Genomic DNA, 12,900 nt, shown 5'->3' with positions numbered 1-12,900 from the left:
TCTGTATATGGAAGATGGGTTGTGAGGGCTATAGGCAAAGGGGGAAAGATTTGGGAAGTACTTAGTAACACAATATGATTCTTCACTTTTCAAATTAATCCTTTTCTCTTTTTTAATAACTAGAGTTTAGTGGCAAATATACCAAAAGCCTGATAGAAACAGCAGTGGAACAGAAATTGGTGAAAGTCCTCTCCCTTCAGACAATACTGATCATAGAGCCACATAAATTGTACTCAGCTTCGAAAGCAATGTTTTTCACTTGTTTTCTTTCTACAGGGCAGAAAACCAAGCTGTTTTTCCCACCACCAAAACATCTTACGTACAGGTCAAGACCTATCCTTGGTATCAGTTTGAATCATAGAATCTATCAGGTTGGAAAAGACCTTTGAGATCATCAAGTCCAACCATTACCCCAGCACTGCCAAGTCCACCACTAAACCATGTCACTAAGGGCTTCATCTACATGTTTTTTAAACACTTCCAGAGACAGTGACTCTACCACTGCCTGGTGGAGCCTGTTCCAATTTTCCCAATATCCAGTCTAAACCTCCCCTGGCACAGCTTGAGGCCGTTTCCTCTTGTCCTATCACTTGTTACTTGGGAGAAGAGACTGACCCCACTTCACTACAACCTCCTGTCAGGCAGTTGTAGAGAGCAACAAGGTCCCCTCTGAGCCTTCTCCAGACTATGCCCCCTGGGTCCCTCAGCCGTTCCTCATTGGCTTGTAACCACTGCTGTTGATGGCTGTTACAAATCTATAATCATTGAGGCTTATAAGCAGCAGGTGAAATAAAGAAGAAATAAAAGGGAGACCCTTATTCAGAAAACTCCAAGCATCATTCCAGATAATAATTAACCAAAGAAACAGCTGAATTAGAACAAAGTTTAATTTAAAACAGCATAAACCAACACTTTGGCTAAAGGAACCTACTCAGCTTCCCCTCATCCTACCTCTTAAATGGTTCATGGAACTGTAGTTAGTCTGTGGAGCTGTTACCACAACCTCTCCTATACGATCATTTTGTACTGCCTGAATCTGCCATTTCACGCTTAGACACCACTGCTGGGGGGCAGGGACCATTTTTTCCTTCTCTGCGTAGACAGCATCAGCATGAGGGAGTCCTGTCCATCACTAAAGCTCCTGAGCAACCTGGTACAAACCAAGGCAGGTACCACACTGCATTCTGCACCGTGGCAGGGTCACTAGAGGAAGTTGTACAGGGCATTAGCATCTAACATCAGAAACAAAAGAAAAATCAAAGCTATAGAGGATACTGCAGCACTGATGGCAATACTAGCTACTCTCTTTCACCACACTGATTCTGCCCAGTAGCTTAGGTACAATACACACTAATCTTGTTAAGTAAGGTCATCTGTTCAAGCGATGAGCAATCAGCTAAAAATAATGGTGTGCCATGAGCCTAACACCCAGGAATATTGGCAAGAAAGCTGGCTTTATTTTCTTGGCCCTGGCTCTATGACCTGGTCAGACTAACAAAAGCTAATACCTCTGACAGAGAGAGGACAATTCTCCTGATATCAGTGATTAATACTGCATCTGTCAGCTGGGGATACTTGCAGCACTCTGCATCTTCCTTTTAGCCCTTGGCTGTAAAAGCAGTTTTAAGACATTCTTTTCAACAGATTATGTTCACTTTTTAATTCTCCTCACAGCTTAAAAGGCTGGCTGCAGATGCTGCTGGCTACTCGCAAGAAACTGTACTATGGAGAAATTGCCTAAGACTGTTCCTGATACTATCTCACGAATTTCCCTGTTTTTCCCTATTTCGGCACTGCCTTTAGCTGCTGACTCATAAAAAGATGAGAATAAACCACAAGCTGCAAAGCAGATTATTTTTTTTTTAACATAGGCAAATCTCTCTTACTTGCTTTTCACAAAATACAGATAGCAAAAGGAGTATTTTACATCCTGCCTCCTTCTCACACATACACAATGTTACTCTAAATTTTTACTTCTCTTCCTTGTATGGCAGCCTTGATTTTAGCTCATTAATGTGTTTTTGCTACTTGGAGAACAAGCTTAACAGATGTTAGAGAATTAAGCTCCTAGTACCTCCTACTCAGCACTTAAAATTATGGCTTTGCATTGGATTCTTCCCACAAACATTTGAAACCTGGAACCCAATAAGCCCATGTAATGTTTACTTTCCTTTTTTCCTTACTAAGCAACCAGGATGTGCATGTGCGAGTGACTGGGCAGGAAGAAGTTTGTTTCTATGCTCAAGCAGCACAGATCGGTCTATGCAGAGCCACTGGTTTAGTTCTGTAAACCAGTGCACATAAGAGTTAAGTGTCAAAGTCCAACCTATTTTAACTGGTCTTTCTCTGAGTAAAGCTCACCTGGATTTACAAAGCAATACTGCAATATCTTACCAAGAAAGGTTCAAAGTAAATATTAATCCTTTTTTTCAAGCACTAAGTTATCGAGGCTGTTCAAAGTACAGTGTCTCTGCAATAGGATCTCATCTGCTCACAAAAACATGATTTGATGCCAAGGTTTCTTCTGGAATATCAATCACTTGGTATGCCACCTACTTGTCAACCAGATCCACAAAAAGCACTCTCATCTCTAGGTCATAAGTGTCACCAAGCAGGGACTCTGCCTACAGGTATCTTTTGAGAACCTAAGAACTCAGCAGTGGGGTTGGCGGAAAATCTTTAGCCAAAGTACTTTAATAAGAATTTAAAGAGGAAGGTTATAATTCAGTTTTGTTTACAGAAGATTCCTTTGCTACAAGAGAAAGCTCCAAATCAGAAATGAAGAAACTCTTTAATAGAGTTCAGACGTAGAAGAAGGTCCCAGCACAAACTTGCTTTAGAATCTGGACACCGACTTTCATTGCCATGCACAAAAAAAAACTTTGGTTTGGATTTTGTATCCACTGGATTCGTAGCATACAGCTTCTGCAATCGATACAATCATGAGGAAAACAGTGAACCAGAAAAACGACTGAAAAAAAAGTCCTAAAAGTCCAGTGAGACAAGTCAATTCCTTGCACACAATATTCCTAACAAGACACCAAAATGTTGATGCATAGATGATGCATGTTGATGGACCTCCCAATGGTGAAAAGCACTGGTGATAATACCTTCTACATCCCTGAAGTACCTAACTCAGGAAGCCTGGCTTCTTGCAGACAAGAAAAAGCCCTCCAAAGCTTCAATACAACTTTGCCTGTCCATTGCAGAATTAGGGCCTCACATTTACAACTTCTTATTTGAATTTGAAAATGGAAAAAAAGGGAGAAAGAGGAAAAAATCACTTTCAAAAGACATGTCCAGCTTGATTTTGTTACTCCAGGACTATAACTACTAATACAGGACAAGAAGCCAAAATTCCCTCCAAGCATTAAAACAGCAATGGTCTCTCTGCAAATCACAGCAGGGACAGAATGGCTTTTCAAACAAGCATTTATGATCAAAGGGCTACAGCATATGATAAATATTTATATGGCCCATTAAATAATAGTCTGTACAAATATTATTCAAAATGTGCGTGCTGGAAACCACAGACTTCCCCGTTTATCCTTAAACAAATGTGTTAGTTTTCCCACATAGGCATTGAAAAAAAAGAGGATGGAAACTGTCATTTGCAAAAATATTTTTTTATTAAAAATTGAAAATCCTTTACATTGCTTAGTTTAATTTAAAAGGAATGACAAAGTAACCAGAAGACTGCTTCATTACAACTATTAAACTCAGTCTGTCCTACCTTGCTACACAGTTATCAAAGTGCCAGGACATACCTTTGTTAAAGCTACAGTAGAGGAAGGCTGCACACTCACATGCACGCAGGCTGGAGCTCAGCACAAGTATTTCTCAGCTGCAAGTATGGATTTTGTGGTACCGTGTGTTTAAATCCAAGGAATTCTGAAGGACTGGCATGTCTGTTTGAAACTTTGATCTTTGGAACGCTGCAGGCTGCCCAGACTCAGTGATCATGGATAAACAGTACGTTTTTAGTAGCGCAGCTGTGCTTTTCTACGGATTACCAAGAAAAAGATTAACAGGCTCAAATTAGGCTTCATAATCTTAGTGTGAAAAGATCTAAACATGTTAAACAAAAGCTGCTTTTCAATTGTAGGAAGGAGATAAAACCCAAGAAGGAGGTTTTGACATTATATTGGAAATTCAGAGCTTTGTTGGCTTTCTAGGGTTTCAGTAAACTAACAAAAGTGGTGGTGGTAGAGCAGCAATCTCTTCTTGAAGACAGTGAGCTCCCTTTCCTCTTCCAGGTTCTTTAATTCCTGTTTGGATGTGAAGAGACAAAGGCAGCACATGTCTGTGTGGGAGAGTGGGAGCAGATGGGGAATTCAAATGCTGTGCTGAAGGGCAGTACTAATATAGAATAATACCTTTAGAATGCCCAAGGGACTATGCTATAACTATCAACAAGCATTTATTTTTCAGCTACCCAACAGCAAACAAAACAAAAACAAGGAACAAAAGCACACCTCCTCTCCCCTTTTCCCTTTCCAAAACAGAAACACGTACATGCAGGAGATCACTGCCTTAGGAATGTGTGGACTGTATTAACAATAACAAAACCAGAGCAAGTTAAAAACCAAGCTGGAGAAGGTTTGCTTCTCCATTAAAAACCAAGTACTTCAAGGTTATTTCATTCATTCTTTGGTAAATTCTGCAGAGCTTTCTCGCACCTCAGAACAAGGAAAAACAGCTTCAAATACTGGAAGAGACCTCATTTTAATAGCAGAATCAGACCCCAACTCCCAGTCCCATAATACCTACATTGTTCCACCAAAACCTTCCTAATTGCCCCCCCAACACTGTAACTCAATAAACCCCATCACAGGGCTGAAAAATTACTACTTTCTAGTATCTCCTTTTCTCTCTATAAATAATTCACTATGTAGTAATCTTCTGTAATGTCTCTCCATATGGTTTTTTCCCCTCTATCAGTGTCCAAGACAAAGCATTACTTCATCACTGCCTTCTGCCCTTTAATTGTAGCTTTTGTATTTTAAATACTTTCAGGCCAAACTACTTCCACCTGCTCTGATACAAAACAAGACATATCCCAGTTTACCCTGGTGTAACTGATTAGCAGAGAAATGAAAATGAGTAGGCAAATTATTCCAAGAAATGAGATCCAAAATTGATTTAGTTTCAGCTTCTACTGCCTACACAGATATCACACGAGCAGAAAGATGTCAGCATGACCAGTGTCAACAAATACCAGGCTCCTAAATACAGAACAGAGTCGGTTTTCTCTATAGTCTGTTCTAGGAGAGATTTGTACTAAAACAGAAAAATTATGCTCTCCTTCCAGTCTTGAACTCACCCTATGGGCAGATACAGCCCATAGTACTGTTGATCAAATAAGAGCAACAGCATTCTGGACCTTGATGAAAGAGAAGAGCATGGCTGCAATGGGTCAGATGAAGGGTCCAATTAGTACAGTATCCTGCTACAAACAGCAGAAGCCATAAGAAAAGCATATGCCTGCCCTTTTCATCCAGCAATACTTCCTCAAGACACCTTCTTCCTCCTGCTATCTATAGCAGAGGCACTTCCTGAGCCAGAAATTTTATCTTTAGGATTAGCAGACCTTGAAGGCTTTTTCCTCCTCGAATTTGTCTGTGCTCTTTTTGAATCCAGGGAAACTTTTGTAACTGCAAACTACTGTGGTTATAAAGTTCTTAGTAAACAATGCAAGAAAAAGTCCTTTCATTTGTTCTGAGCACGCCACCTGCTACTTTTGTTTGATATGCCTGAGTTCCAGAGCTAGAGGAGACATTAAGCAATGGCTCCATATTTACCTTCCCCACGCAGTCACGATTACATTGCATTCTGAATTGGCCCCAGAAGGCTCACTGCAGCTGTCTACTGACCACGGCTGGTGAACTGAACTGACAATCTTAACACGGTCAGGTATGTCATAAAGCATTTTTCTGCTCTCTGACTGTTCATGGATGTGGCAGGAATAAGTACCATAACATAGTGCAGTAGTCAGTACTAATATGCAGCTAGTAATGACCCCAAGACTGCTTTGGGCAAGTAGAGATACTGCTAAGAGATGCTTACAGTAGAAAAATAACATGCTGGTGTCAACTGAGAGGTGCTGCTTTGGGACACAGAGGTGGCTATGGCAGGCCAGGGATTTCAAACTTAAAGCAGTTCCCAAAACACTGGCCCTTGAAGTGTGGCTAAACAGAGGAATTCAGGAGCTCCTCCCTTGGAGAAGACTGGGCTACTGCTCACCTTGGTCTTTTTCGGAATGGAGATTAAGGCACCCACGTGGTTGTTGCATGCTCTGATAGGCTCTGCATCACAACAGGCACAAGAGTAATGCCGCAGCATGCCTCGCAAAGCTGCCCAGCCAGAGACAGGCTGCGAGGCAAAGGACAGACCAGCTCTCGCTCTAAGGCTAGCAACACGACAGTGGTTAACTGGGCTGCCCCATTTGCTCCCCAGCTTGTAACTATGCTGCACAAAAGGAACCAGGTCAGCTCTCTGCTCCATTGCTCATCTAACACCAGGAACAGCAGGAAACAGCTGCAGAGAGAAGCTCTCAGGAAAAAGGAAGGCTGAGCAAAGAGCCACAAGCACACACAAAATGAGAAGACACTATCTACTAGGGAAACCCAACAGCTTCAATTCCCTCTGGGGCTCTCTTGGCTCTGCTTGGACCAGACCATCACCTCAACAGCAGAGTCTGATGCTGCATCCATTAAAGGCAGTGGCAAAACTCCCAGCCATATTAGCAGTTCAGGACTAAACTCTTGACACTTGTGAACATCACAGGTGCACTCACACGTCTGCAGCATTTTGAATGCTTGCCATAACCCACAATTTGTCAAACAGAGGAAACATTCATCAGTTTATGTCAAGACACAATTCTCACGCTGGAAAACCTAAGGAATTAAGAGGGTATGTAGCAGCACCCTTTCTTCTCCACACGCTGGAAATGGCAACTGATAGAATTCATGCACACCAACCTATTTAGATCCATTCCCTCCTCCGACACTGCAGCTGCGTGCATCCCTAAAGGCTGTGCTAATGATCTGGCAGACAGACATGTCCCAAATGACACTGCAGAATGCTTGAAGCTCTGAAACGAGACACTATCTTGTTTACATTGACTGTGAGGGGGAAAAAATGCCATCTGATTATTACATAAATTCTAGCTGTAACAGCTTCATGACTAGTTGAAAAGAGGTAGCAGGCTCCAAAATGACTGATGGATCCAAGTGGTTGGATCCATCAGCTTCTTAACCTAATGCTAAGGAAGATCTTTCTTATTTCGATGTCTCTATCACTTTAACCTACCCCATGCTGAACAGAAAGAATAATTTCCACTCATTGCCTGTAAAAGAGAGGCAGATTCCTCTACTGTGACTTTTGTATTTTTTCATTTTCTTGTAGGCTTTAATGGCATTGGAGAAACAAATTAAAGACAATAAACCAACAAAACACACAAAGAAGCAGCATACAGCAAACACACCCCTAGCACAATTATGTTAATTCACAAAATACCTGCCTAAACTATAAAATACAACTTGGAGTAGAATGCAATTCAAAAGGCACAACTGCAGTTCATGTAACCATACATACATCAGCTTTAAACTGTATTCCTGGAGCAAACCAGCCTCGGCACCATGAGCTTCAGCTCAGAGCACATACTCTTACCTGGCATCCTGGGTAAAAAAAAAACCAAAACCTGGCTACTGTGGACACCAAATTAGCCAACTGAGGTTAATGCTGATACTCAAATTGCATCTGTAGATTCCAGTGCTACATCAAGGTTGAATTTGGCACTAGTTGTGTGATTACGTATCAGCAGATCAGTATAAAAATAATTTGTTTTGAGTTCACAGTTTTATGAAATGACAAAACAACAAAATTAGCATTCTGGCTGAAACCCACTGCATTTCCCATCAAGGCTTACACATTTAAGCAACATCTGAACCAACTGTCTATAATTACTCCTGGCAGATACTGGAACACTTAGGCCAGTAGCAGAGGCAGTGGCGAAATCAATTTTTAAAGACATGCAGCAAACCACTTCTTTCAAGATGCTGAGCCCAGAAGCAAATGTGTCCATAACCCGAATCCATGGTTTACTATACAGTATTTGTTCACTCTTGCATAGTAAAAGCATGAGAAGAATGACAGCCCTGAGTAATCTGTCGTTTTAAAATTAAACATTTATTTGGGCTGCAATTCCAAAAACACTAGCCCTGCAGTTGCTGTCACAACTACTTAAGAGGAAGTGAGGTTTCACACTAGCTTAGGTTAAAAGAAACACAACTTCTGCACAAAAATCAGATATCCAGATAGATCGTACATGCGTAACCTGTCTACATCCACTTCTTCACAGTGAATGAAGAACCACATCTGTTCACCTGAACCCAGTGAGTTCTCTTCCTTCTCCCTACGTACACAGCTGGCAGGGATGTTGTTTGTTTGTCTTTTATCAATGTAAAATCTGCCTTCTTAATGATCCTATCGGTCTCCTAATTGCAAACTCCCACGAAAACAAGCCTGAAAGGGTATCAGGCTAACACCTCCCTTTAAGTTCCCTTCAATGCCTTTCTCAAAACATCTCAGAAGTCAAGGGCTTGTAAACTTGCTTGCCTCCAACAGCTGAAGGTCACAAATTTTCTTTTATGCTCAGTCTGAGTACTTTCCCTGTCACACATGGAAATGCAGAGGGAAACTCAAGGGGCAGCTCAAGACACCAACCAGAAAGCATTAACAAGAGCCAAAAAACCAGGCAATGCTGACCACAGATTTCTGTTTAAAAATGAAGCTCAGAAACATATTTCTACCAAGGCCATGTCACTACTGTTGATTTTGCACCTCAGGCTCTTTGATATTCTAGTGGCAGGTACCAGGGAAGACTTTCAATGCGAGTCATTAGAAACGCCCAAGATACAGAACAGGAAATCGGTAAATCTGCTAGGTCTCAGGAAACAGATCAACCTCTAACAGAATCAAAAGAACGCTTAAAGGAAGAATGGCTTAAGGAAAGAAAGACAGACTTATTGAGGAAGTGCAAGAAAGAAAAGGAGTAAGAGCCCATACTTGGAAGAGGACAATTTTTTGCAAAAGAACCAACATCTTTAAATGATAATTCAGCTGGGGACTGTTAAAAACACAGGACAGAGTAACAAAAGTGGCTAAGAATTCCCATAAAAACCTACCAGCACAGTACTAGTTTATTTAGTCTCCCCTGACACTATAAATTTCTTTCTGCCCTGATCCTTTCAGCTGGGAACAGCTGTCCCTGCAAGAACCCAATTCCCCCATTTTCCTCTTTCACCCTATCTCATCCCAGTAAGATTTTGTTACCATTTGCCAGTACATATTCCTGAAGGAAAGGGGGGCGTTAACATTTAAAGACACTTTACAATTTCAGTATGTTTTTGTACTATATTTAAGTACATTTAGAAAAAAGTTAATTTGAATAAATTAAGCGAATGGTCTTCCAGGATGAGGGAATACATGAGGACAGAAAACGACACCACCTTCACAGTCATGTGTTTATTACTTTCTAAGAACCTCAGAGATGAGAGCCCTCTCTTCTTCCTTGAAATCTCTCTCTCAAGTGTTCTCCAGAGAAGAGGCACTGATGCTAAATTTATTAAAGTAGCTAACAAGTCCCAGGCACCTCAGTGAAAGAATATGCAAGGTCACCAGTTCCTAACTGGTGCAGAGCACGTCACAAGCAAGCCACACAGCCGTCATGGTGAGCCCAACAGGAGTAAATTCCACCAGGTTACCAGGGTGGATTCCATGCCAGCCCACAAGCCTTATGAGAACACAGGAACAACTGCCATGCAAAGGAGACGGTGCTGCGACGGTGTGAGAGAGCAGAGCTGCAGTACAAGGAAAGAGGCAGCGAGCAGTGAGAGGACACCAGTGCCAGCAATACTTGTGCCACAGATGCAACCCTGGAAAACTATCAACTTGAGTAATGGCAAGATATACATTTAAGGAAATCTCCCTGGGATCTGGAGGATTAAGCAAGTACGTAAATGATGTACATGTCCCATCTGCCTACGTCAGGTCAGCTGAGCACTGCCATTTAAAAAGGCATCAGTGAATCACAGAATGGTTTGGGTTGGAAAGGACCTTAAGATCATCCAGTTCCAAGCCCCTGCCATGGGCAGGGACACCAGGGAAAATGGTGACTCCTCCACCACGGTCCGCAGGCAGAGGCACTGGGAAGAAGCCATGTGCCTTACCCCATCCCTGTGAAACCTCAAGTGCCTCTCGCTGTGCTACCTGGAGCCTGTCAGGACTGTGACAAAGGGCAGACCCGTTCTCATTAAATTTAGACCTTATATATAGGCTGTGCTATGGCGAAACATCAGTAAAAGCGAACTTCGGGAAGCCAGGTGGGGAGAATTGAATGTAAATCCTATAATACCCCCCGTAGCAACTCAAAAAACAGGCTCTGAAACCGATTCGGGCCAATTCAATCACACAGCCAACGCGCGGCCTGAGGGTGCAGCGAGCGGGCTTCCCTGAGGGGAATACCCGGGGAAGGGTGTTACACACGGGCGCCACGGGGAGAGAAGGTTTACTTCAAAACCACCACCACAAACGCGACAGGGCTTCTCGGCCAGCAGCACCTCACGGACGGGAAAGGCGCTCCCTGAATGTCACCGCGTTCTCCTTTGAGCGTTGAGGGAAGGGCCGGGCCGTTAACGGCGGCAACGGCCGGCAGCGGCGCTGAGGGAGCGCGCGCAGCGCTGAGGGGCGGCGCCCGGCTTGAAAGAAAGGGGGAGCCCGCCCGGCTGCAGCGAGTCGCCGCCGGGTCCTGGCGAGCGGCAGTCACTTACTTGTCCAACCTGAAACACTATATTAGCAGCGCAGGGAGCGGGCTACACAAAACCGCGCTTTTCCTGACAGGGCGATTTCCTGACCGCCGGCCGCTGCCGGGAAACCCGCCGCGTTCCCCCCCCCTCCCGGTCGCGCTTGCGCTGCCGTCCCCCTCGGTGGGGTGGGGAAGGGGAGGCGGGAGCCGGGCAGAGCCGGGCCGGGCCTCCCCCGCTCGCCTTTGAAGGCTGCGCCGGCCGGTGCCGGCATCTGGTTTGCATTTGGGGGCCCGCGAGTGGAGCTCGCCCCGAGCGCTGTTGAAGGGATCTGCTGTGTGTTAGGCATAGCTGTCATGCTGAACGCGGGCCTGGAAAGCCGAGCGTGCACTGTGCCCTGTCAGGAATTCCACTGATACGAGTGGTTTTGCCTCGGAAAGGGAATCGTGTTTCTCCTTTATTTAAAAGGGAATAAAACAGGAACAAGGAGGGGGGTTGGACTCTTTTTGTTGTTGCTAAGTCGTATTTCTGTTGCCCTTCAAGACTGCAGAAATAGTGGGGGTTAAAGGAGCATTTAGTGTTTAAGCGGTGCAAGAAGCCACACTGAGAGCCACGGGAAGAATAAATAGAGAGAAACAGGCAGAAGGGTATGTCTGGAGCGAGGGCATCCTCCACCTTGACCCATAAATATATAATCGCTTCTTAAATAAATAAAACAGGACTGCGAGCCATGGGTTAGATTTTCTGCGTGGGGTTACTCCATCTGGGAGTTTTACCTGCAAAGGTGGAAAATTCCTGTTGTGAGGAATAAACCCTAAGTTTAGTTAGAGATTTGCTTAAGATGGAGGGATGCTGGGGCAGCAGGACCCCCTCAAATGCATCGCTTGAACACACAGAGACAGGCCAGCAGTGGTGGAACACTCCTGCAGGGGGTAGGACCAGACCCTACCATGTCCCTCCATGACCTATTTAGGGAGGAGCACCTGGAAACCCTCAATGCTCCCATCATGTCCAAAGCGCTTCCCATGTCCGAGGCTCCAGAGAGCCACCAGGGATTTTTCCCGTTATCCCCCAAATATTCTCCAGCAGAAAATCTTGTAGCAAAATAAAAGCTCTCTTGCAACATTTCCAGAGTTTTCCCACTTGGGCCCGGGCAGAAATAGTGCAGGAACAACCTTGCTCAGGGAAAGATGAGTGTTGTCTCGTGGTTAGAGCACAGGGTTTGTGGTCAGGAGCTGTGGGTTCTCATTCCAGCTTTGCCACTGAATCATTTTGAGAGCTTTGCTAGTCACTTTGTATTAGAACCAGTTAGTAATTTTCCGTTGGGATGATTTTTTGATGGAAAACACTTCTACAAAACTGAAATCTTTGAGTGAAAATCGACTTTCCATTGGGAATACCTTGCGTCTAGACAGGGTAGGAAAGGACATTATACCCAAGCTGAAGTATTTGGAGTTTTCTTGCATTAATCCAAATGTTTTGCATTGAATATAGATTTTTTTAAGAAATACCACCCTCCTGACTGGAATTCCAAGTCAGCTCCATGCACAGTGGGAGTGTGGGCTCTCATGCTCTGCTCTGCTCCCCGGGAGGTCTGCACCTCCTGTAGTGGGATGCGGATTTCTCTCTTGTGAGACATGCACATCCTAATCTGAGTCAGACCAGTCCAGGCATGCGGGCACCTGGCCCATGGGAACAAATTGTAGTGTAAGGCTACCACGCTGACCAAGGAAGTGCACCACAGAGAGTAAGTATAGAGTTCAGAGACACAAACAAGCTGTTTCACGTTAGCTGAGTGACCCAAAACAAAGTACTGTGACTGTGGATATACCCAAATCTTATTTTCAACTGAAAAGCAGTAAAATGAAGCACAGAGAAATGAACCTAGATGTGCTTCTACTACCTCTGACCATCAAATCCTATAAACCCATGCTATAAACACAAATCCTATAAACACATGCTCTAGTTTATAGCTCTTGCTCTTCAACTTCCCAACTATCTCCCTTCTTCACTGTTTTGTTCCAGAATCCTATTCCTCTGTGCATTAAAAACAAATTACATTATCTCTGTCTTCATTTATTCATAGATTGCTGAC

The 12,900-nt window shown here is 43.7% G+C and overlaps 1 protein-coding gene across 5 annotated transcripts in view; it reads right to left on the bottom strand.

The window, feature by feature from the left end:
- Positions 1–12,900, bottom strand: part of FGGY (FGGY carbohydrate kinase domain containing) — a 299,368-nt gene that overhangs the window by 134,783 nt on the left and 151,685 nt on the right. Inside the window, exon 1 of one of the 5 annotated variants that reach the window (XR_003992625.1) lies at positions 3,768–5,133. The exons of 3 other annotated variants lie outside the window; for them this stretch is intronic. The gene's annotated coding sequence lies outside the window, so the exon portion shown is untranslated. Of the gene's footprint in view, positions 1–3,767; positions 5,134–12,900 lie in introns of those variants that run through there. One more of the 5 variants, XR_003992627.1, reaches the window with a different exon arrangement.

The sequence above is a fragment of the Strigops habroptila genome, chromosome 8, assembly GCF_004027225.2.
Source record: "Strigops habroptila isolate Jane chromosome 8, bStrHab1.2.pri, whole genome shotgun sequence".
NCBI classification, from domain to species: Eukaryota; Metazoa; Chordata; class Aves; order Psittaciformes; family Psittacidae; genus Strigops; species Strigops habroptila.
This window is presented reverse-complemented; position numbering and strand designations above follow the sequence as displayed.